This window comes from Linepithema humile, chromosome 1 (genome assembly GCF_040581485.1).
Source record: "Linepithema humile isolate Giens D197 chromosome 1, Lhum_UNIL_v1.0, whole genome shotgun sequence".
NCBI lineage: Eukaryota > Metazoa > Arthropoda > Insecta > Hymenoptera > Formicidae > Linepithema > Linepithema humile.
The window spans coordinates 33,242,420-33,266,981 of NC_090128.1; the positions used below are offsets into that span (position 1 = coordinate 33,242,420).

Genomic DNA, 24,562 nt, shown 5'->3' on the forward strand with positions numbered 1-24,562 from the left:
TTATTGTAAGGGCATGCATGAGCGAAAAAAATATCAGACGCGGATGACTGGACTGGAAATTGACGCCAGGACTTTACGCTTTCTAGGCGATTGCTCTTATTATTAAACTACCCAGACTCTACGTCATTAACGCTCTTCTGTTCGTGTATCTAATGGCGCTGACGCCTACGTTATTGAGGCGCAAAATTACGCAACGACTTTCATTAGAAGCGACCATTTTCTCACACATTTTTTTGCGATAATTCTATTCGAAAAATAATTTCTGCGCATTTAAAAAAGGCGAAAGCTATTCAGAAGTTGTTTAATGACTTACAACGAGCACACAACAATCCGCTTATTCATCAAAGTAAAAAAGACAATCTAATGGATAATTCGACACGGTCGTCACGCGTGAATCGCGCCGGTTAACGCGCGCTATTTTTAATTGCTTTTGAAAGCCGACGCCGTAATGACGCGCGATGCTCGCCGTCGCGCAATATCTCCCCGACTCCTACGTCAATGAGGCAACGAGGCGATCTAGAAGGCTTTGAATGACCTGACATCAGTCAATCCGGACAGTCTGGCATTAGCGAGTAGGGAGAGACGGCGCGCCAACTAGGATAGTTCTGTAATGACCCCTCGAAGCTAGCGTCGGGGCCCACCATCCCTCTTCAGTTCGTAGCGTCTATACTTTCTCCTCCCTTCCTTCTCCCGTCCTTTCTCTCGCCTTTTCTCTCTTTCTTTATCGTCCCGAGGCGAAACGCGTCCGCGCACACGATCGTACCGCTCGCGGTCGCTCGCAATGATAGTTTTTACGGTTTCGCTCGACATTCGCGTTACGTCGGCCAAGTCTCGTGGGCGTGGCCCGTGGGTTTTCGAGTGTCCACTGAAATTATCCGCGATTATACAGTCGTCCGCCCCGTTCAAGCTGCTTCCGCTCGTTTTTCCTCCTTCAAGAAGCGCACCATTACCGCTCGGCGGTAACGACCTTTCGTCGCAAAACTGGGGCGCGGTCTACTTTCCCGGATGGCCTCCCGTCCTTAACCGCGCGCGCCCGGAACCGCACGATGAATGGTTTCATAATTCGCGATAAAACCGGAGAGCCCGTAATTATCGGGCGCTGCCGGCCTGGTAGACGCAAATTGATTAATTACAGATAGCCCGACACGCTTATTTCGCGCGGTGCGCGATACGATCTTCGCGGATCGCCGGTGTCACGGAGCCGGAGCCCGCGAAACGCGCGCCACTCCTCGCCTCGGCTTCGTGACAGAAGTTATTCCTCCGGCTGTCACATCGTTCACTCACACCTGACGGAGAGCGAGAACCCATGGCACCGCCACGGGCAACGTGGTAGAAAAATTTTTCATCCGTGTCAGAGTCGCAGTTTCCTCTCGCTTCAGCGTCGGAAAGCCAGTGCGCAGCAAGAAATGAAGATGCGACACAACGTTCTTTTTATACCTGATGAATATTCCGTGTCATTAATTAAGGTGAACGTAGGCATCGATGACGGGCTCTTTATAAATTCTCGCATTAAATGGCTGACGTCCGGCTACGTGCGGTCATCGATATATTATACTCACCTTAACGAAAAGATCTGCCGATATCTGAAATTTTCAGGACAAATACCACGATAAATCGGATAAATTCGATCGCGTCGCGATACCGTAAGGGTCGCGTTTCGGGAACATCATCGCGCCGCATTTTTCACGTCAGCGCAAGAGTATCCTTCGCGAGATAAGAATCGCCGTCGTGCGTGTCGTCTCGGGAGGAGATCGCATAAAGTACACTGCCGTCTCGGTATTCCGCGACGAGGTACGCCAGGAGGAGAAGGGGGCGGTCCTTGAGTCTCTCTTATCTGTGTACGCGCTCTCGTGGCTGGCCCTCGTCATTCTTGAATCGAGTCGACGGCTGATCGAAGCACTCGAGGACCCTGCCGTCTCCTTCTACGCGCGGCTTAGCGTTCGATTACATTCGAGTATTCATGAATATGCATGACGGGGGAGAGAGAGAGAAAGGTGGGCGCTTGCGCAAAAATTTACGGCCGTGACAGTCTGACGTTTCGAGGACCGGCGACTTGCGTTCGCGCGAGCGAGCACGCGCCTGAGCGGAGCCTAACGATAGCCGTGTATAATCGAAACTGACATGCCTGCAGGGACCCCGCTATACTTCTCGAAGATCAGCGTTCGAGAGGAACCCTGATACCGTCATATTCCTCGCGTTGTAGCAATACACGCGCTAAATAAATTCTGATAACGATTTCGCAAGTGAATTTTATGAATTCCGCGCGGTATATTAATCATTTAAGTCCCGGATTTAGATTGCGTTATTGAAAAAATTATTTTTACACATTATTTATTATCGTGTATTTATGAAGAAACAATCACAAGAAGTAATTTCTTTAAAAAAAAGAATTAATATACGAACAACTTAAGATTTAATTTTGTTTCAAATTGATGTGTTACATTTGGATTCTCAAAAAAAGTTTAAAATATAGGTAGTAGTATACTTGACGTATAATGTAGAGTCAGCCATGTTGCAATCAATTTATCAGGTTAAATAAGGAATAAATTTTGTCTCATGTAAAGATAATTAATGTGGCAATATACGCGTTTGCGTTTGTTATAAATGTCCGATTTAATGTGAGCGCGAGTGTGAGCAGATGTCTCTTCGCAGCTGCCGACGAATGCAGGTATAGCAGATCACGCGAATACGCAATATCGGATCATTAAAACACATAAAAGTGAAACTACCCAAACAAATCGCTCCGGGTTCATAAAGCAGAATCGTTATATTCTCTGTACATGCCAATCTCGTCGGTCGTCCATTTGCATCGGAACATCTCGTGTTGTGTTCGATTCGCTATCAAATTATGTACCGCGATGAATTTTTAGTGCACAGAGCGCGATCTCGATGCTCGGCTCGGTAAATAAAGAGACGCACATTCTCTCGGAATTATGGCATCGATTTTAATCTTGCAAAAAGTGCCGATCAACAGTGAGAGTGAGATCTTTTCCATAGATTAGCTCAAATTATAGCGGCGATCCTTATTCGGACTTGCAATGTTGCGGCGAATTGCGCGCTCACTTTCGTTCAAGCCGGTGTGAAACTACGAAAGTAAAAAAATGAAAGTAATGATCACTGCGAAACTTCAAGTACTTAATTAAGACTGATTGTTTATTCTCACGATGAGGGCAATTTAAAGCGATGCATTTTATGCATAGTGATACGATAACTTATTTTATAAACTTATAATATAATGGAAGAACGTTGTAATAATTATATAAAGCAGCTTGTAAGTCTGAAAGACTGAGAAGAGTTTAAAAAGCGACCATTTGCACACATAAACGCTCCTTCGTGTCAAGCACCGGCACAAGATTACTTCGTCCGGATCGTTAGAAAGTGTATCGCGGTCTCTACGTCTTCCGCAATGCGGATACACGAAGGATACTGTGTCCTCCCGTCCCACGCATACTTCTCCATCGTCGCCCGTTTTATCGGTTCGAAGCTTGTCGATCGTTCAGGAATGGATATCAGGAATTCGATTCGGGATTTTGTCTTAACAAGACGATGAAGGTTGACCAAAGAAACTCGTCGTTTTGAACGGTTATTTACCTTTCTTATTTACTTCCAGTCGCCAACTTGTTCGAACCTACTCGTGAAACGTTGTTAAACGGTCGTTAATTGTCTGCCGTCGCCGAGAGTCGTATTCTTCTCAGCTCCTGGTTATTTAAAAATTATGTTTTTCTTGTCACGTAATGAAATTGATAATTATTACGAATAAATTATAGCCGATGAATCATGATAAATTACGAACTGCTGTAAGCCGCTACCGGCAGAAAAAGGATTTAGAATGTTTGCGCTCACGCGAGCTGTTGAAGAGATATCGGCCAAGTCCTTCTGAGATCTTCAATTGCGCAAGAGTTTTCCGACTCAACTGCTCGGCGGACCCTTTTCATCGCTCGCTCGCTCGCTCGCGCTAACAATGCGCTTCGCAATCGGGACGTGCCATCGAGCCCCGATGGATGGATCTTTTCCTTAACCCAGAACGTACTACGCAGCGCGGCGCGGCGCGGCGAGACCCGGAGCGCATGGACTTTCTAACGATTCGGCGCGAGGCATGATCTGACCCGGGTCGACCTTTCTCTCTTTCTCCCCCTCGTTCTCGCGTGGCTGTTACCAACGTGTAGCACCTTCACACACGTAAAGCGCCTCCCGGCACCGGTCAATTAATCATTAATAGGCGCTAATACCCACCGCGTATCGCGCCGATTACGGACGTGCGCGTCGAATGATGCGGGACGTTCTCGTTCCAGATTCTTACGGCTTACAAGTCGAAACGCTTCCTTCTATGTCGATCAATCTATAATTCCGTCGGGCACGCTCGGGTTCGCGCCGAGGGCTGCGTCGACGTGGACGTCGGATATGTTTGGGAAAGGATCGTGTGATGTTTCTATGATGGATGATCGATGAAATTAGAGATCGTTAAAAATGACTGTATTGTTGCGCGGATGGATTGGACGTTTCCCGGTACAGGTTTGCGTTATCCGTCGGCCGCTTTTTCAAATCGGAGCTCATTATTTATCGCAATCTCTCAATTTTAATATCGAAAGTGTGGGCCTCTGGGCCGCGGAAATGAAAGAATGTTGATGACAAATTAATTGAGTTAATTGAGGTATAAGATTAGGGAAGATAATTCTCTTCTCAATTAGTATAATCGCGATCTCGTCTTGATACGCATAATCATTAACCTCCTTTTTTTTACGAAGGAGCAACATATAATCTAACGATAAAAGCGGTTTAATGAATTAATTAAGTTTATTAAGTGTGTTTATCGTGCGCGGCGGTTTTAGACGGCCATACCGCGAACTGCCTTTATGCGTTGATTGTACGGTAGACTTGCCTAAGCATTCTAATGATAGCTCGGCGCGCAGTTGTGCGCGAGCGTTTACACTATTTACGAAATTAATGATGAAAAGCGTATCGAGACTGACGCTAATGCGACCCGCTCGGTCGCTTAGATGCCGTTCCAAGATACCTTGATGTGATTGTAGGTAGAACGACGGCTCCTTCGCTTCACGATATCGATGAATCGCGTTGATAATTTAATGGCCCGTGGTCGATTTGCGGCGAGCTGAGTGTGTCGGCGTATTAGAAGGTAATACACCGTGAAAAAAGGCAAACTAATTTACAGTTTCCGGAGCCTCGAAGTCGATACGGTTTGTGTCGAAATCTTATTCTGAGTTATTGTTATGAATTAAATATTTTTACCGTTTTGCGATTCGAATTAATTTCGATAAATAAGCTAACATTAAATATATTTCTTTAATTTTAGTTTTATCAAGATAAGACGAATCAGTTCTATTGTTTAAAAAAAATTTTAATGAAGATTGGAAAAACGTAGTCTGGATGTATGTGCATGTGTGCTAATTGTGATCATACATTGTTTCAACTGTGAAGAATGTGCGAAAAATTATCCTAAGTTATATCGAATTCACCTTTAACTTCAAAGAGTTAAATATAAAAGTAAAAAAACGTTATTAGATAACGAATTAATTTGGCACAGACTTTTGCGATCCATTTGTCTGTATAATTTTTTATTTAACAGAAATTTACAAAATAACATCAGAGTTAACCAATATTTTACATCGTTCGAAACAAATTATCAAATTATAAATTTGCTTACACGATTCTGCTCGGCAAACAATAATTGCATTATTATACGAATAACAATACATATTTCAGGCGAATAAGTCCGAATTCGCTATGGTGCACGCAAATTGCGCTTAGAAAGTAGCTTTTTATCGCGGGCAGCGGTCCAAAGTGCCGCGGAATTACCACGATTCGACGATCGTTTTAATAGCCGGCCACGTGTGGTCAGCGCCTACCTAATCGCCAGAACGTTAATTAACCTGGGGCCACGTGCGCGCTTTCTCCTGCACCCTGCAGTGTGGGTATAGGCGTGCACTGGCCAGGCACGGAAAGACACACACGTACATTCTTACTCGAGTTTAACACCGTTTTTCTCTCCGCCTGACAGATCGCTACCGTGCGTTTAGACCGTGCGCGCCGATAACCGTGAATGGAGTCTCGACTTCCATCTCGCGCTCTGTCATTTACGGATAGAAATTAATTAAAATAAATTAAATTAATTAAAATAAATTTAATTAATTAAAATAAATTAAATTAACTAAAACTTTGTAACTGTCAACTTGTTTCCTGCATATTTCTACAGTGCACACAAATCTTGCTTCATTGTTGGACACACAGGTGATATTTTTGTCTTTTAATCTGTTTACGTAGATTTTGTGTGATCGTATAAGGTGAGAGCGGAGGCTAGTCTCAGTTGAAAATCCTGATTTGCAATTATGATATCCGCAACGGTAGATAGAAGTGAGATGACGATGACATTTCCGATGCCTCAGGTGACTTTTGAGATTCTGAGCTTTGTAATTACAAAAGTAACACTTAAACATGGCTCCACCAAAAAGTAATTTAAATTTGAATTAAATAATAATTTGCTTTGACCAAAAAGTATACCAAAAAGTAATTTAAATTTGAATTAAATAATAATTTGCTTTGACACATGAAACATCAAAATCAACACGTTGCTATCAAAATTTAAAAAAAAAGCAGAGAAATCGCAGAGAACATCCACACATCGGGTTATAAAACCACAGCATGTCTGAAATTTTAGACATTGGTGTCTGAAAAATTAGACAACATATTTTTTCAAATATGTTGTCTAAGTTTTCGGACACCAATTCTAAATATTTCGGACAGACGCGCCACTATTCTGAACTTTCAGAGAAACTACTCTGATAATTAAGACAAATTGTCTGAAATTACTTTCAGGCACCCAAATCTGAAAATTCAGACAGAAAATGTGTCTGAATTTTTAGGCAATTTTTTACAGTGAACATTTCGAGACGTGTTCATCAAAGGCGTATTTAATTACGCCACGACTGAAAGCAGAACGATTACGGACGCTCTCAGTCAGTTATTTCCCAAGTTGTTCCAATTAACTTGAGAAAAACAACGAGAATCACAATCATATAACCAATATCGGCGTCAAGTAAGCCGTCAATTCTATTCGTAAAAAACGAAATAACATGCGACCGCGCTTCTAATTTTAGAACTTACCGTATTCTATTAATATTCCAAAGCAATATTCTGTATTTAAACTTTCTCGAACTTTAAGAATTTCTTTTAAACTTGCAACATTGTTAAACTTTCTATATTGTTCTATGATTAAAAGTACCGCCAGGAATGCTTAAAATATGACGCAGTATTTAATGAACACAGCGTTTCCGGATACGGTGCGAAGTAGCTTGCTCGAACAAGAGCTAAATAGCGTTACAGACTGTTGCGTAATTTGAATGATATCGGTGCTACAATAATACGTTACATTTCCTTAATCGCTGTGCGCGATCTAACAATCAGGTATCCGCATATATCCCATTCTACCCTTTCGTGTTCTCTTTTTTTTTTTTTTGGTTTTTCGTTGCAGTGCGTTGATCGTTAAGACTCGAGTTTGCGAGCTATCGCTCACGTTTTTCACATAACGGTCATCGAACCCCTCCGGCTTCGACATCGGGTTACCACATATTCCAGTTGAGGCTGCCCGCATCCTACGCGTCGTTATGTATGGACATTGTACGGGCGGCTGCTCTAACAACGGGAGAAAGACAGTGTGTACAAAGCACACGCGGAGCAACATCGACAGGCGTAGTCGCTCAACGTAGCTGTAATCAACATCTTATTGGCCTCAACCGCGTGTCTTCGCCTTGCTATAACTCTCGTTGCCCTTCTTCGGCGCTCGATCGTCCCGGTATATCTCTTCCGGCTACCGCTCTCGTTAGCGCACGCTCGCATGAACAATGTTGAGAGTTGATTGAATTAGGGATAATGATATGTGTCAGCGGTTAAGTCGTTCGTCTAGGAACTCGCCTGGCTTTTTACCGTCGCATTATCTCGTCAATGTTTCGCGATGATAATGTTAAAAGCGGGATTATCCATGGATATTCTCTAATGATTTAATCACTTTGAATTATGATAATATTACATATGAAGCAAATACAGTGATACGATAATTGTTAATTGTCCGATAGTCATTGACATGAATTAGACATTGATGCATATGTCAATTATTCATCGTCAATTACTTTTTGTGTCGATATATCGATATTTATTCAAATCCTAGAGAATGTCATAATATTACTTCGAAATTATAGAACGATATAGATTCTAACAGATAATGTCTGCGATTACATCTTTATGTGCCGGCTCCCCACGAGATCAAAGATCAGCAACTCAGATGTCTCGGCGCGATACCGCCGACTCTATCGATTGATTCCCGCATGGCTCGTTAGGGCTATGACTAATTATAGCTCGTTATAGGTCAATGCTTAATTACACCGCCGGGCGAGATTCCACCTCCGCTTTCGGTCTTATCGCCTTTCGTGATCTTAGAAGCGGCAACAGGTTCTCCGCCGGAGCCCGCCGCCTCGATTTTATGCACGAACACCATAATTTCTGCTCCGAATATCGTTGAACCGCCGCGACCCCACCGCGCATTCACGTGTCACGAGCGGTGCAACGAGAATTACCAATTTATATTTATACATGCACGCGTTCCGTTGTATCGCCGCCATATGAGCATAATTAATTGTGCGGTAAACGAAATTAATGCTCCCGCTAAATTTCAAGCTGTCTCTCGGTTGACATTACGATCGTTGAGTGGAAGAGAGAAAGAGAGAGAGAGAGAGAGCGTGAAATACTGAAGAATATTAATGAGCGAGAATGAAAATGATAGTTCAAGATGTAAATGCGACTAACATCGGATTATTTTTACTAATTTGTGAATATAGAATAATCTCGAAGCAATTCAGTTTACCGTATCAGGGAAATAAGTCACACGAGTTTTTGCTTCACGCTACGTTGCATGGACACGCGCGTAAAGTGGCAACGCATCCATCCTTAAATGGCGTGTCCTTGCATTGCAAAGTGGTACACGGATGCGCGCTCTCGGTTTCATTAAATTCCTGCTCGCCGTTCCTTCTTTACCCCAGACATCTTCAGTCACTTGCAACACGCACGATCATAAGCATCTTCATCCGTCTTTTCGCAAAAAAGAGATCCGTTCCGCGAATTTCCATGATTCTTTTTTACGAACAATGTTTTATTTAACGCGCTAATATATACGTAGTGTTTGCAACTTTGTGAAGAAATGCAATAAATTTAATTTAATAATTTTTTATTTCATTTCATTGACAAATGGAGGTTTGTTCGGAGCGATAAAAAAAAAGATGTTCAATATGTCACTTTTATAGCTGTTTTGACGTCTGTTTTTTTTAATATACCTTAGCAATCATCTCTAATTTATGACTATTGATAAAAGTTCACATGTATTTTTAGATTATGTAGCGTAAATTGAGAGCTTCCACGATAGTGCGTGCTCGTGCTATATTATAGTAGTGCGATCTTTCGACTTCATGAAACTCTACCCTGTCTGGCTGCCTACCTGCGATCGAACGCGTGTATGGTAAACGCGTACGGCCCGGTACCGCATTTCCCCGAAGCGGATCCACGTATCTTGTTATCGTTTAAAGGCTGATTACGAAACATGGTAGGCGCGCGCGCTTGCGCACGAGCTGCTTCGAGAAGATGATTGCGCGATGATGAGGTCTGGAATCACGAAACATCGGCGACGTGGTCGTCACGGCCGTTTCTCTTCTTCTCTCTCCTTCTCTCTCTCTCTCTCTCTCTCTCTCTCTCTCTCTCTTTCTCTGCTCTAATCATCAACGACGTTCCTGCGGTGCGACCTCTTCTTTCACCCTCGATACGCTCCTCTTCGTGTTACAGCCTGATGAATGGCTGGCCCTCTTCTATTCTCTTCCACCCGCTTTCTCCGCGCGTCGATCCTCCCTCGTAATCGTCTGGGTGACAGATCTGGGTTGCCAGCGCTTACGTCACTTCGTCAAGCGAACTCGCGAGGCAGCTCTTCCTCGTTCTACGAGACCCGCGTCGCCCGCGGGATCATCCCGCACCACGTGGCCCGTCTGTCTCACTCGATCCACGTCGATCATCGTCAAGGAAGTGCCGGCGCGAGCGGAGCTCGCCATGGGCTGCTCTCACCTTTCCCCGTGAGCGTGCGCTTACGACACGCTCGTTATGGTCGCGCGAACCGCAGATTTCGCTCTTGAGGTAGTCGACGCGTCTAGATAATTTGAAGCATCGTTCGCTTCATTGATTGTCATCGGTCACTTGACTGTGAACGTCGCGAAAAATCTGTCATCGCGCGAGAATCGATAAAAAATTTGGATAGAGAATTATTTCTTTGCAAATTTCTTATTATAATATGTACAAAATTGACGTGCTTGATACATAATATTTTCTTTGTCTCAGGAATTTACTTTTATTATAAATTGCACTTTCCGGCTTTACGTCCTTCGCTAATCGTCTCTCGCTAAAACTCATCGATTGCGGCCGCACCGACTTTCGTCGACGTGGCCGCGACGCGCTGGAAACGAGCGGGAAACGAACAGACGCTTCCTTTAAAGGGCCCTCGTGCGCTCGTCTTATCCGCCTCCGAGTGCGTAACGGCACGTCCGTCCTTGTCACATCGGAACGCATCTCGCAGTGCGTTGAGCGTCCCCCCGCCTCCCTCGTCTTCCTTTAGGGTCCACACGCGGCGCTCTCCGTAGCTCCGCGACGTCATAGACAGTTGGTATCTCTATCGTATCGATTCGGCTGACAAACTGGAGGATACCGCAAGACGAATAGCCGATCTGCATGAGGTATGGAGTCGTGCGCGTTGCGATTAGTCAGACGGACTCGGCGTCCTCGTGCTCTAATGGGCATCGTTAGCTGTTCAGGTAAAGGAGAAGAGAGCGTGTCGGTACGCGGATAGAGGCCTGCTCCGTACCCTAACTCGGGTTAACGTCTCGCGCAACGACGCGAGAGGCAAGTCTGATGAGCGGGAGACTGACGAGGAGACGTCACGGCGCGGTGTACACCGGCGTCTCCCGGCGAGAGCGGCAAAGAGTGTCCCGGCTAATCGTCCCACGATCGTCATCCGCGGCTTTTACCCCCTTTCATGGCAACGCGGAATATATGGCGAACGAGGAAGCCGTCGCCGGTTCAGATGAGAATGATGCGACGTAAGACGCCTAATGAGCGCCGCTTAACCGCCGCTTCTCGTTACGTCCATCGGAATTCGCGCTATTCCCGATACTTTTTTCTCTACCTTCAGTTTGATAGCGACTGACCGATTTTTCCAACTTCTGCGAGCGATGCGGCCGTTGCGCAACATCTTTTTCCGCAGCGCAGATTTATCGTGGAAAATCTCGAAAGGAAATCTGCAGAGATTTTCAGTTGATTAAATAAATATTACCGCTTTTGCAGCTGATTAATTTCAGATTTTAGAAAAATATGTAAGGCTTAGGCTTGAAATGTTTAGAAAGTTCCTAATTCAGTATATTTTAATATCGCATATTGATGCAGATTAATATACATATTATACCGTTAAAGAATTCTTCCAATCCAAGAAAGTTGCGGCCGTCTAAAATATCGCCGTCCATCGTCTTCCACATGTTCTCCTTCTCCGGCTTGTCGTTACACCCAGGAGATCGGAAGTGGGTCGTGATACGGGCGCGGTAGCCAGTCACGGCGAAGGTGAGGCCAGGTGGGGTACGCACGATCTCATTCCTTGCGCGAGGATAATAATAATTAATCCAGGGACCGCTCCTTTCAGCCCGGCCACGCCAACGGTCAACGTCAGGGCGCCGCGGGTCGGCCGGGCCGCGTCGCTCCTCCATCTCGTTCAGCCGTTCATACCGATCTCCCTCCTCCCGCCTCCCTCGCCGACCCGCGTCGCTCTTTTCTTCCCATTAACCAATTAATAACGTCACCTAGTCCGGCGTTACCGTTCCGGTTCTCCTCGCCGCGTTGACCCTGACGAACGGTACCTGCGAGCTAGGCCGGGTTCGAAGAACCCTCCGCTTTAGCGCGGGTTAGGCGATTATAACCCTCGAGGACGCACTGCTCGCCGTTGGAAAATCGCTAGAGTATGTCGGAGATTAACAGGTAGATCTTATCGATGCACTGCGTGATGATTACGTGAGAAATTGCCAATTATATTATACAAATCCAACATATAATCCAACAATTATTATGTACATGAAAATATTCTCTATTTTTCTCACGCATTATGTTTTACAGTTATATCGTTTTTTTTTTTCTCACAAGGAGCCTCATCAATTCGATCGATGATTCATTCTATTACAAATTTTATTATTGAGTAATCAGATAATTCTTCAAATAATCTTAATTTTCGAAATAAAACTTTCGATAAAATTCTTACGATTTTTGAAATAAAAATTTTTTTCTTTTCTCTAGAGACATTCGATATTACTACATACGGTAAATATTGATTGTCTATGTCGGTTAATAATCACTTACAGAGTTCTCCAACACGAGCGTACATAATTAAATTCCTTCATCACACATGGTCTCCTCGCAGGCAGGCTGAAAGCTGAAAACAATTTTCTCGCAACAGCCTCGAGCTACGTTGCGCGAGTAGTCGCGTTTGTAGATTACAACTGTATCTTTCTAACCGCAGATCGAAGGTGATAGGTACTTCTCGACGAGGCGCGATCTCGCGCTTTATCTCACTTCTCGGAACACACCTCGCGGGAGATTGCCAGCGTAATGTCACGTCTGGCAATGACTGCACTATTAACTCCTATTAATCGGCACGCGATTCCATGTCTTTTTGCATATACAATTCTCTTCCGAGAATTTTCCCAAGATCGTGGGACGACTCTAGTTTTAGCGCGGCTCGCGGCGTATTAATACAATTGTAACATTCTCTTCATTGTCTTTCACTTACCTTGCCTTGAGATTTCGCAACATTGGTTCATGTCTGACAAAAACGAGTGTCTTCTAGTAATTTCTCGATGACTGATTCGGATAATAATTATTTTATTTAGATTTACGCATTGTATCCCTGTTCGTCGCGTAGATGCGATTGTTTCGTAAAGCGCGTTTTTGATGAAACTCGACATCATGTTTAAATATCCCTCTATCGCAATCCTAACCGGATTATTAATCTCCGTCCGACGTACACAGTCTCGAATCGCACGATTGTGCCGGGTCAGAATAGACGCGACTGTTCGAGACCGCGTTGCTTCACGACGAGAATCAATCATATCGTTTGTATGCGATTTTACTAATTGCATAATCGTTAAATAGTGAAGTTTAATAATATGCAGAGACAAGGAGAGAAATTGACGCGAAGCAAATATGAGCAACCGTGTCTCATGAATACTATTTATCAACAAAACTTTATCATGATTCGATGAAAGACAATTTTTCGCGATTACGGAATTGTTCGTTTCGTCGCTATTGCAGAATGCAGTAATCGTAATGCGCGCGTAACATCAACACGTCGAGATATTTTTCATACGTCTTCGCGCTAGCGATCGCTCTTATGCGCCGCGTACAACCGGTGCTCGCCGCTAGTAGTACACATTGTCATAAGCGACTGAGACGAGCTGAGCCCGCGGACCGAATGGATGGTCTCTCCGCCTCCGAGTGTGCCGAAGATTTATTACTCGCGCGAGTTGTGTTGGGACCCGGCGCGAGTTACAGACTTTCCCAGAGAGACATAACCAGACCGAGACGATGGAACCGCAACCAGTCGATTGGCTCTCCCGCTTTGTTTCTCCCACGTCTAAGCTCGTCGTGTTGTCGTGCTTCCCACTGCACGGATTCTGTTGCACGTTTTACGACAAAATTTATTATTAGTCGGAAGAAGTTGGCACACATGTGTACTGCTTTGCAAGTGCATAAAATAACTTAGCATGACTAACTAAATTTTCCTTGCCTGTCTGTTCGCAATTAAAGCTATGATTTAAAGAATAATAATTGTCAAGATTTATTAATCCAGATTATTTACACGGTTCAAGCTTGGAGTTTGATGATGAATGGATGATGATTAATGATGACGCTATCGCAGCGTCAGTCATGAATATTTAAACCTGAAACGCTGACTGCTTGTGATTTATGCTTGAGATCATTTTTTGATGTACTTCGCACGAAAAACGTACGAGATGATGATATTATTTCGCGCATTTAGCACGAACACAATCAGATAATCGCGACGACGACTGAACTAGATTTACGCGGGTAACTTGAGCATGTCAACAACTGCGTGATTGAGAAAGGTACACGAGACGCGGCACCCCCGTTGTGTCGAAATCGTAACATGTGTTAACTCGCGAGCGAGACGGATGCCGCGAACGCCCCGAACTGACTGCAGTTTGTCTTTCCACATGCGGCTTCGGGGTTTCGTGCACTGTATGCATTCGTGAATAAAGAATCGCAACATCGCGCTTCGGAGAACGTCGCTCCTTCTTGAATAAATTCGCAGCATTAAGTTCTAAATCGATTTCATTAATTTCAGTGCCACGTCGTAACGCAATTATGATGCAGAATATCATTTTTTCCCCACCGTAGTCGTCGTAGTTGATGATTGATGAATTCAGATTTTCGCGAGAAGAAAGTGGATGAAGTTTGACAAATATATTTAAAGCTAGAAAACAAAAATTATATTAAAACATTCTGCACCTTGTTATCGTAATTATTCTGGCTATTTCAACCTTTCGACGAGACAAAATTTGAATAACTCCTCGAAGCGGTTCGCGTCTGGATCGCTCGGAAGGCAGAGCAGCGATTAGTCGTGTGATTTACTTTTGGAAATAGCTACTTTCGCGTTGAGATAAGAACGCAGAGCAACGGCGCAGACTGTCCGATCGCAGAGTCGAGCTTCGTGCCCGGAAGGAACGTCTAGGATGATCGTGCGTATTTTAGGAAGGTCTGAGAACCGGTCGCCTCCTTGCTTCGCTCTTTTCCCGGCGCAGGAAGGGGGGCCCCGGCATCATCGCTCGCCAAGATAATGAAATGATTTAACGGAGGGGAGATATGCCGGCCAAAGGCGATCGTCGGCCAGAAGATTTACCGTTCGCGTTAACCCCTGCGCACGAGTTATCTCGCTGCCCGAAATTTCGCTCATCTGACGCTCATCGGACGATTCATTATACGCTCGTATAACACTTCGAGCGGGATACCTTGGCTAAAAGGTATTAAACAGTCGCGTTCAATATTAAACGCGAGGTGCGCGTGGAGAAGTTACGAGCCTCGGACTTGCGCTAAAAATTCGCGGCATCAATCGAGCACTTTTGAGCCGTACTGTAGGATAAAAGCCCGTCCGTCGGTCCGGCGTCGGTCGGATGCTGCCGGCGGGGACAATTACGCAGATGTGTGCCTTGCGAGCGGAGAGGAGAGGAGGAGAGGAAGGAGGAGGACGCGCAAAAGCGTGTGGCGTGCAGGGTCGATTCTCTGCTCTTCAGCGTCGCGCCCGCTCCTCTCACAGGTCGCGCGTGCGTGTTCGTAGACACACCTACATAATGTAATCCCATCCCCTGCGCGTCCGGAATTAGTATGCACTCTCCGACGAGAGCGATCGTATGCGTGTACGTTGAGCCGCAGCATCCCTCTCTGCCCTCCCGCGCGAGCACACGTGTGCGTCTTGTATGAAACGCGAGGGGGTCCGAGGGTGGTAGGCGAGCGGGAGGAGGCGAGAAGGGGGCAGGATGAAAGAGGCAGAAGTGATTACAGAGCGCGAGCCTCTGGTTGCCCCCGGCGCGTGCGTCCAGATCGACCATTCCCCCCTCCCCCTCCCCTCTTACTTTCCGCGTGCAATCCTCCCGGTTTCACCTTTCCTGGAACACGGCCCCCGGGGGATACCGTTGGATTTCAGCGTGTCGGTACTCTGGTATCGTCAGGAACGTTAACGCCGCGCCGTCGTGCTGGAAGCAGGATGCTGTTCTCTAGCCATGTCAGGTGGCTTCAAGGACTTCGTCCGCTTTCACGCAAAATGCGTCTCAATTCCGCTAAAACAATGGACAATTTCCGCGATGATAACTGTGGGATGCCTGTGACATATCTCTAATTAAAAAAAAAAAAAAATATAATTATAATTTTTTCCGTCCAGCAAAATAGTGTGCTTTATATAATCGAAAAAATCTGAAAAAAATCGCGTGTTCGAAAGAAAGATTTAAAAGGAATCGTCCTAACGTTGCAATACAACTGACCGATGCACATCGATGCGGAGCGAACGTTACTCGTAAAAACAATGATTGATTTTAATGGGCCGTAAGAAACGCAGTATTGCATGAGATAAGAGAAAATGAGCGGCGATTAACGTCGGGATCGGTTACGCAGCGCGAACGCGCGACAACCGCTCGTTTGCGGTTCGTATTATTCCCGACGTGACAGACGGCTACGTTAAAGTCGAAACGTATCGTCGATCCAGCGTGAAGTCCAATTACAGATGGAACGCGCGCTGGAAAATCGTGAGTGCTCTATTACGATTTCCCCGGTCGTCGTCGTGGCCATTTACGAGCGAGAAAAAGTCAGAGTTTATTGGACTATGAAGCTGGATATCGCGGAGATACCGAGCGGGAGAAATACGCTATATACATCTATGTATGTGTCCGGGATGAAATTGAGGTGATGGAGAATGTGCCGCGTGCGCGTAGATCTCAAACGCAAGATTTATCTCTCCTGCTTAGCGGTATCTTTGTGTTAATCGTCCCGTTAACACTTTGCTCCATACTTTTCTGCATTTTATATAAGCATCGTCTCTCTCTTTATTTACAATATATATTTTATATAACAAAGAAGACGATAAGAGAAAAAGTGAGTATTAATGAAAGAGAAAAACTAATATGAAGTAAAAACAGTTGATCGAACGAACAAAACAGTTCAGAGATAAATGAATATGTAGAAGGACTGCCTCGATCATTTATTATTCTTTTTTACTAACTGTTTTAGCTTGTTCAGTTTTGTTTTGCATCTGTTAATCAAATGTTTTCGAAATATTCTTATGATAAAACTGCTTTGCATGTATATTTATAACTTTTCTTAATTTTTAAAATTCTCATTAGAAGCCTTTGACTCTTTACATTTTTATTTTTTACACAACAATTTTCAATCGTATTAAGCGTCAACATAATTGCGATGACATTCTACAAACAATGCTTTCGCCATATTATGTCCTGCTCCGCACGATTGTTTATAGCACAGTGAAAACGCGAAAACATAGCGACACTACAATTAAGCGACCGACGAGTCGCGAGCCCGCAGTCTCCGAACGTCTATTGGTGCACGGAAATAGACGTGCAGACCCGCTCGTCCCGAAGTGCGGAGGCCAGTGCGCACGCTGAACTTTCACCGCAATTAAACTAAAAGCGCAATTTCTGCCGCGACTGCGTTCACTCCTACTAGGGTTAATAGCTGTGCCAGCCACCGCGGTATCGCGTAACGCAAACTTCTGCGCTCGTGGAATCATCGACACTGGGAATCGCTAAAGAATGTAATATTTGTAATATTTTACGAAGAATTTGATTTGAATCTTTAGAAATATATTTAACTAGTAAATAATTACAACAGAAAAGCTGTATTGAAATCTTTTCAAGTTATTAATGATTAAATGTAGATATATTTAGAGTATCCAAAAATTCGCGAAAAACTTCTGCGAGTTTTAGAACTTTGTGTATTATTTAATATATTATTAATATTGCATCTTCTGCGTACTTTTTAATTTTTATTACACATACATGCATTATACAATATGTTTTAAATCTGAAAAAAATTTTAAAAGATGTCTCTTCGTTTTTGAAAGAACTTTTCTCTTTCTGAGAGTCGTCTAAGCGAGGGAGAATTTTGCATTGTGAGTGACGGGCGGGTCATAGAGCCGAAGAGTCGTGGCGTGACAGAAGAAAGGTTTTGTCGTTGAGATTTACGCACGGATGCACTCACAACCGTGAATTGTGCGCGGCCGGCCATTATCATTACCCTGATCCACATCTACGCTGTCATTTGATCGGCGACGGCAACAGCTCTTCGAACCCGATCGATACCGCCCCTTGGACGCATAGACAGTGGTTCATGCGTTCACTATTTGCCGTTTCATACCTGGAGGAAGTGAGGAAAGCATCGCTGTTGCCTGCCGATCTTAGAAAGGAAAGAAGTGTGTGAATAAATATTGAATTCTATAAATTATAGCTTCAGAAACTCATAAGTTGGACTGAATCGAGTGATTTTACAAATGTTTTGATAATGTAACAAAAAGTATGTCCATCGTAAAAACGGACATTGGTGTTTTAAAGAGTGGAGTTTAATATGTCGCAGACTTTTTACCGCCAATTTCTTATTACAGCTGCAACGTATTTTCGCGGAATAAAGTCCCGCAGCTTCGCAAATCCGAGAGGAGCAAGGTAGAAGAGCATGCGCGCGTTTATTGCTCGTTCTCCAAGCTCATTACCCGGCGGAGGTGCGCAATTTATCCCACGGCGCGTCTTAATTTTTAACGACGACTTATTTCCCTTTAATTATTGCGGCTGGCGAAATTAAATCGCACTCTCGAGAGCGCACGTCGATACTCACTCTCGCGCGAGGCGCACACGAGCGACGGATGAGAGTTGAATTTTTCCGCTGATGAAGAAGACCCCCGCGAAGCTCCCCATCGCGTGTGATGATGCTCTTTCCTTCTTTCCCTTTCCCCTCTCAGCACCCCGTTTCACGATCTCGCGGATTTCTCCTCGCAGGTGCCGTCTTCTCATTGACGCCGCGTCCGATCCGAATTGAGCAATTACGCGGCGATAATTAGGCCCCGGCTTTATATCTCCGTAAATTACGGCACGGTGGCAGCGCGACGGAGGGATCGAAAGGAACCGAGGGGGGAGGGGAGAGCGTAAGAGAGAGGTACCGGAGACAATGGGGTCCTCGGCGGAACAATGGCGCGGCGGCCCCGTAACAGTTGGGGCACGGTTCAGCGCTATAAACAATACCGTGGAGGAGCCCGGCTGATAGGGTCGCGGGGTCAGCCCCTGTGGGAGCTCATGACTCTCTTTACTCCTCTTCCGCCGCCGCCCCGCGTCGACCCACGGACTCCTCCGCTCCTCCATCTCCTCCTCCGCCGCAGCTTCCTCCTGAACGAGGTCACGAAATTAATTTTTCACCGTGCACGAGCTCGTACGAGGGGTCCCCGCCGCTGGCCTTACGGACCCCGACGGGTTTACCGGTGTTTGCTACTATATACGTGCTCGCGCACGCGCGCGCCTGTACACTTTTTCGATGAGAATTTTTGTTATAGAATGTTCTCTCGTTAAGTTCTTACCCAGGATCGGATTTATATGTACCTGGCGTTGAAAGTTTTAGACTTTGAGAAGTTTGGACACCTGAAAAGCGCGTTCCTCAATGAAAGCATTATCTTTTCTTTTTACGAAATTCAATAGAATAGAATCTCGAATAGTAAATTTTTAAATCTTCCAATTTTTATTTTCAATTGTGTGTTTTTTTTTATTTATGCTTTATTCTAATTCGCGAATTGTAGTGAATTATAGTACACTCGCGAAATGTATTATTCGACGATCTAATCTTTTCGTGATCTGAACTTTTCGCAATCTGGAACGCGCGTTCCGGTATCTTCGCCGCGTTACACGGTCCCGCAGGTACGTGTGTACTTGGCGTGGACCCTGCAGGCCCCTCGCGAAAAGGTCACGGTGAGGTCGGATAATGACGGCCCGAACTCTGCAATCACAGAAGCGCGCACGCCACGTGGCTTTGGTATACGCCTTTAACCGACCTCTGCCCGTGCATGCCGGAGATCAAGCGCCGAGACCGAGGGATCGATGGAAGCGCACAATGCACCAAGTTGCCACAGTGACAGACCTTTTGTTGTGCGCTGCGCGACTGAGACGATGGTTTTTTTTTTTTTTTTTTGCAACGAAGAAAACGATTAACCTAGCGCAGTGTCGATGGAGTGACTCTGCTATTCATATCCGATTCTTCAGTGGAAAACTTGAATTTTTATCTCTTCAGCCGCGAACGAAAGATCATGCTAAATCAGAGATAAAATTATTAATATATTACATAATAATTTTGTACAATATAAATATATAAAAAATTGTTTTCCGATAAATAGATGGAGACTCGTTTCGTAATTTTTGTGATAATGTTTTGATGAAGTTTCATCTCCTAAATGATTTGGATAAAAAAACTTATCGAGATATGAGTCACACGAAGCTTCTCGACGTCGTCACGGGATTAAATGACTCCGGCGAGCCAATACGAACCGATAAGAAACAGAGGAGCGTTCCTCGAAGTCGCGCCGAGTCATTCCCTTGTAATTATATGTACCGCATGGCCAATAGGGGGTCCCCGTATCGACAATTAGGGCATTTCGGCTTCCCATTTAACGACCTCTCTCGATTGATTCGGATAAGCTCCGCACGGCCTTCCTTCCTTCATTATCTTTTTTATGAACGGGGTCGCGTTGAATTCACGAGTCCGATCGAGAGTAATAACTTCAGGCAGTATCGTTTACGACGGCGAAAGAAAGCGTAATGACTCGCTTGCATAATTCAGTAAACAAATACCTGCGCGCTGCGTTAATTTGGTTGTTAAATTTGAGCCTATTTTTTATCTCGTTGCTGCAGCAATATTCCCGCGAATTATATCGAAAAAAGAAATGTCTTGCTTTAATAATGTAATATTAATTATATTTTTGAATAGTTGTTGTTTCACATTACAATTATTCGCTCAGTGAATAAGTGCGACACGTTTATTTCCAAATCAAACAGAGTGAAATCACATTATATAAAGTTCATGGTGCACTTAGTTTCTTCGTGACGAGATCGACGCTGCCTATATAGAAGAAATAATAGGATATTACCAGCAACTAGTAGTCAGTGTTAATGTTCTTCATGGTCTCTTCTCTCTCTCTCTCTCTCTCTCTCTCTCTCTCTCTCTCTCTCTCTCTCGGGAGTAGAGTTCCTATATACTCGTTCTCCTTCGGATTAACTCAAGTCGGCCAGAACGTCGGAATGTTGCTCAATCCGGAATCGCAGAATCTCTCTCGGCGCGTTCCTCGCAATTATCACGGCACCCGCACCAATTGTAATTATATACGCGAGTTTCGGTATCAGCAGTGCCAATCGCGAATGCATTATTCATAAACAGAAACAACACTCTCGACGCCTGCCACTGGTTGCATGCGCCAAGACGCACGACGCGTTTTCACGAGAAGAAGAGCGATGCACTTTTCACGCTAACAAGCACATTTCCCTCCTGAATAAAATGCAAATTTATTTCGGAGAAGTTATCTCCAAATTTATTGTTTCCTTATTTTCGTGAATTTATTATTTGAAATAAAAATTTATTTAGAAACTTATAATTTGTTGTTCCGGAGAGAAAAATCAATATTTCCTGCAATATTTGTGGTTGCAACGGAGGCGGATCTGAAAATGATGACAAAATTTTAATTAACTCCGCTCTCTGTTAATGGTATATTCCGCTTTATAACAAGAATTTCTCTGAACATTGCGCGGAATGCAAGTAGATAAGACGATCTCTCGACATTTAGCGGAGTCTTTGGGAAAAGCTACTTATGCATCATAAATCGCGACGGTCGCAACCCGCTCGACGTGAGTGTTGCGCGGAAAAAAAAAGTGTATTAATTAATTGCTAGATAAGTTTGCCGCCTGCGATACCATCTCTGCAATTCTCACTTCAACTGCGCATTATATTGCGCCGGACGTCATCGTTGCCTTCTAACTCTTCTAATTGTCTGATTAACGGGCAGCTTCTTGTTTCTCGCGTTACGAAACTGCACTCCCGTGGTCTCGTTCAGCTAGTCAAAGCGTTGCGCAGCACGCCGATGATTTTCACATCATTAAGGTAGCGCCGAAGTGTTTCGTTTTCTAAATTCACTGTCATTACCGCGACAATGACGATGATTACACGCTGAATTCGAGTTCCCAAGGAGCCGCTATTAGACGGCGTACATATCGCTTCGTCCTTTTCCCTGCTGTTTATTTCCCAAACACAACAATTCAGAATGGTAGCTTACACTCATGCCGATAAAATCGTTTTTGTGAAGGCTCGATGAAAGGAATTCTACTCTAAAATTGAAACGTATCATATTTTACCGGTTTAAACGAGAATTGATGTTTCTTTAACGATTGCGTCGATTTCGAGCCGTAGGCCAATTAGCTTTATCTCTCAATGTAACTTAGCCTTATTAACTTCTATCTGTTTCTCATTCACAAACGATAACCAGATAATTGCGCTTCGCTTTGCAAGTAGTACGAGTTTTGCATTACTACCACTTCGCGATACTGCGCAGCGTCCTGCCGTCCGGCGAGGCAAATTTCCGCATGGCGTGATAGGAAGAGTCGGGCGCAGGACGAGAATATTGAAGATACACATACGTGTAACGTCAGGCTATCGGTGGACGCGGATGTCGAGAAAGAAGTCCGCTTGACGATCATCGATCGCTTCGGGCTGCTGCGTGGACCGAGAGAGGAGAGACACACCTGGTGTGCGAGGACGCGGAACGGCTCGCCCGGCTTCGCGCGCACGCCGTGTACACTCCGATTCCGTTGCGGGACGGAACCGTTTACGCTGGCATCACCCGCCGCGATCTTAATCCGCGCGGATGCTCATTACGTAATTCCGCGCGGACGGCGATTTTTCCCGTTCTGATTGTGCCGCGCCCCTACGGCTCCGTTGTCGTCGTCGTCGTCGTCGTCGTCGTCGTCGTCATCGTTGTCGTCGTCGTCGTTGTTCCTAACTGCGGGTACAGTTACTCCTCGGATCGAGTAATTTATTCGCACCGGACGCGATCTACTTCCTGCACGGGAAACTGCATACGATCCAAGCGAAATTGCTTCCGATTGAGCTTAGATATGAGAGATGAGTTCGACATTTTCGAATAACGTTTATAAGAAAAGATGGTTTAATCGCTCAATTATTATCTATATATTGGTCGCATTTACATGCTTATCTTATGAAAATACTTTTAAACCTGTACAGAATTAGCATATATTTCAAAATTGATTTGCTCAATTGTGGGCAATAATTAAAAAATTTCCATAATGATATTTTTATTGTTCCTCTCTGTAGCTAATTGATAGATGTAAAAGAATGTTAATTGAAAGTCGCATGAGGAGTTATTAATCTTTTGCGGAAATTATAAAAATATTACGACATATTGATTTGTGCAGTATTAAATGGCACACGCGAATAGCTTTCGGGTTTATGCGCGATAGATATTCAAAGCAATATCCAAGTGCTTATTAATATTTATAACGAACGAGCGCACACCAATGTACATACTAAATAGTGGTTTAACGCGAAAAATAACGCGTGAGGCTGCATCGATTGGCTGTGTGTCTGCAATTCGACGGCTAAATACGTTACGCGATTGTTCAGTATTAATTTTACAGCGCGTACGTGCGGGGTTTTAAAATTCTGCTGCGAAATTTGTAATTATATTGTTCTCTTAATGTATTATTTAGTACATAAAATTTCTTTTCCTAAAATTACATTAAACTTAATAGTAACGTAGGTTTTAGAAGTGAGATGCAATTAAGTTTAAATTGGCAACCATCGGGAATTGCCTCAGATTTCGTTTTAATTACAGTGCTTTTACAAAGAGCGTATCTCGAGTTCGCTTAAAATTCGAGATACCGATCGGAATAGCCAGGTTTCACCGAGGCGAACAAAGTGGACGAGTCAGCAAAGATCAATCAGGGCGGAACTATTACATTTTTAAATTATGTCCGAAGCAGAAGAATAAATGCTGAGATTAATATAAACCATGCTTGAGAAACATTTCGTTTTCTCATTACGTCCTTAATTCGGCTGCTTGAATGTTATTTCGCACTTCTGTAATCTTGTTATTAATGGAAAACGTCTTGGCGTCTTAAAAGTAGCTCAAGTTGAAAGCTTTAAAACATTGTTCCGCCGTATGAAGGCGTTTTCTGTGTGCGGTATCGATATGCGAGCCTTCTTTTAATCCGTAATAGATTTCATTGTGGACGCACGAGCAAGATCGCGTCTGGGTGGGACGAGAGGCTCGGAAAACGAGTCCCGTGCACGATCGGCGAGAGGGATGAGGCAGAGGCGGCAGTGAGCATTCCTGCACGTCATCGTGTCCGCCCAGTGGCTCCGCCGAATCGCGGGGGACCCCTTATATAATTAACCATTAAATTATAAGTTTGGCTATCGAACCGCGCGCCGGCGAAGCTCAGCGCCGGACTAGAAGTAATTACTTGCCCCCGGAGGGCCCTGCGACGGCAGCCCTCCGAGATCGTGTTCGGAGGGGGGGAGCGGCGGGAGAGGAGAGTGAAAGGACTCGAGAAAGAGAGAGAGAAAGAAAGAGAGAGAGAGAGAGAGAGAGAGAGAGAGAGAGAGAGAGAGAGAGAGAGAGAGAGAGAGGGTGAAGGGAGCAAGGCAGGCAGGGTAAAAAAATGAAAAGGGTAAGAACAAGCGAGCGCGGCTCTCCGGCAGCTACCTTACTTTCGAGCGCGCGGAATTACCAGCGCCGTCGGGCGCTCCGGATGCCGGAGCGTAATGATCGGAGGCGGTGCGTTTTCTTGCCTTTTTAATCGGCATTAATTGCGCCGGGGGCTCTCTACTCCCGGGCGACGCGCCGTCGTTATTCGATATCGCA

The 24,562-nt window shown here is 44.7% G+C and overlaps 1 protein-coding gene across 3 annotated transcripts in view; it reads left to right on the forward strand.

The window, feature by feature from the left end:
- The window catches only part of LOC105670711 (uncharacterized), a 181,318-nt gene that overhangs the window by 135,066 nt on the left and 21,690 nt on the right, over positions 1 to 24,562 (forward strand). The window lies entirely within an intron of this gene.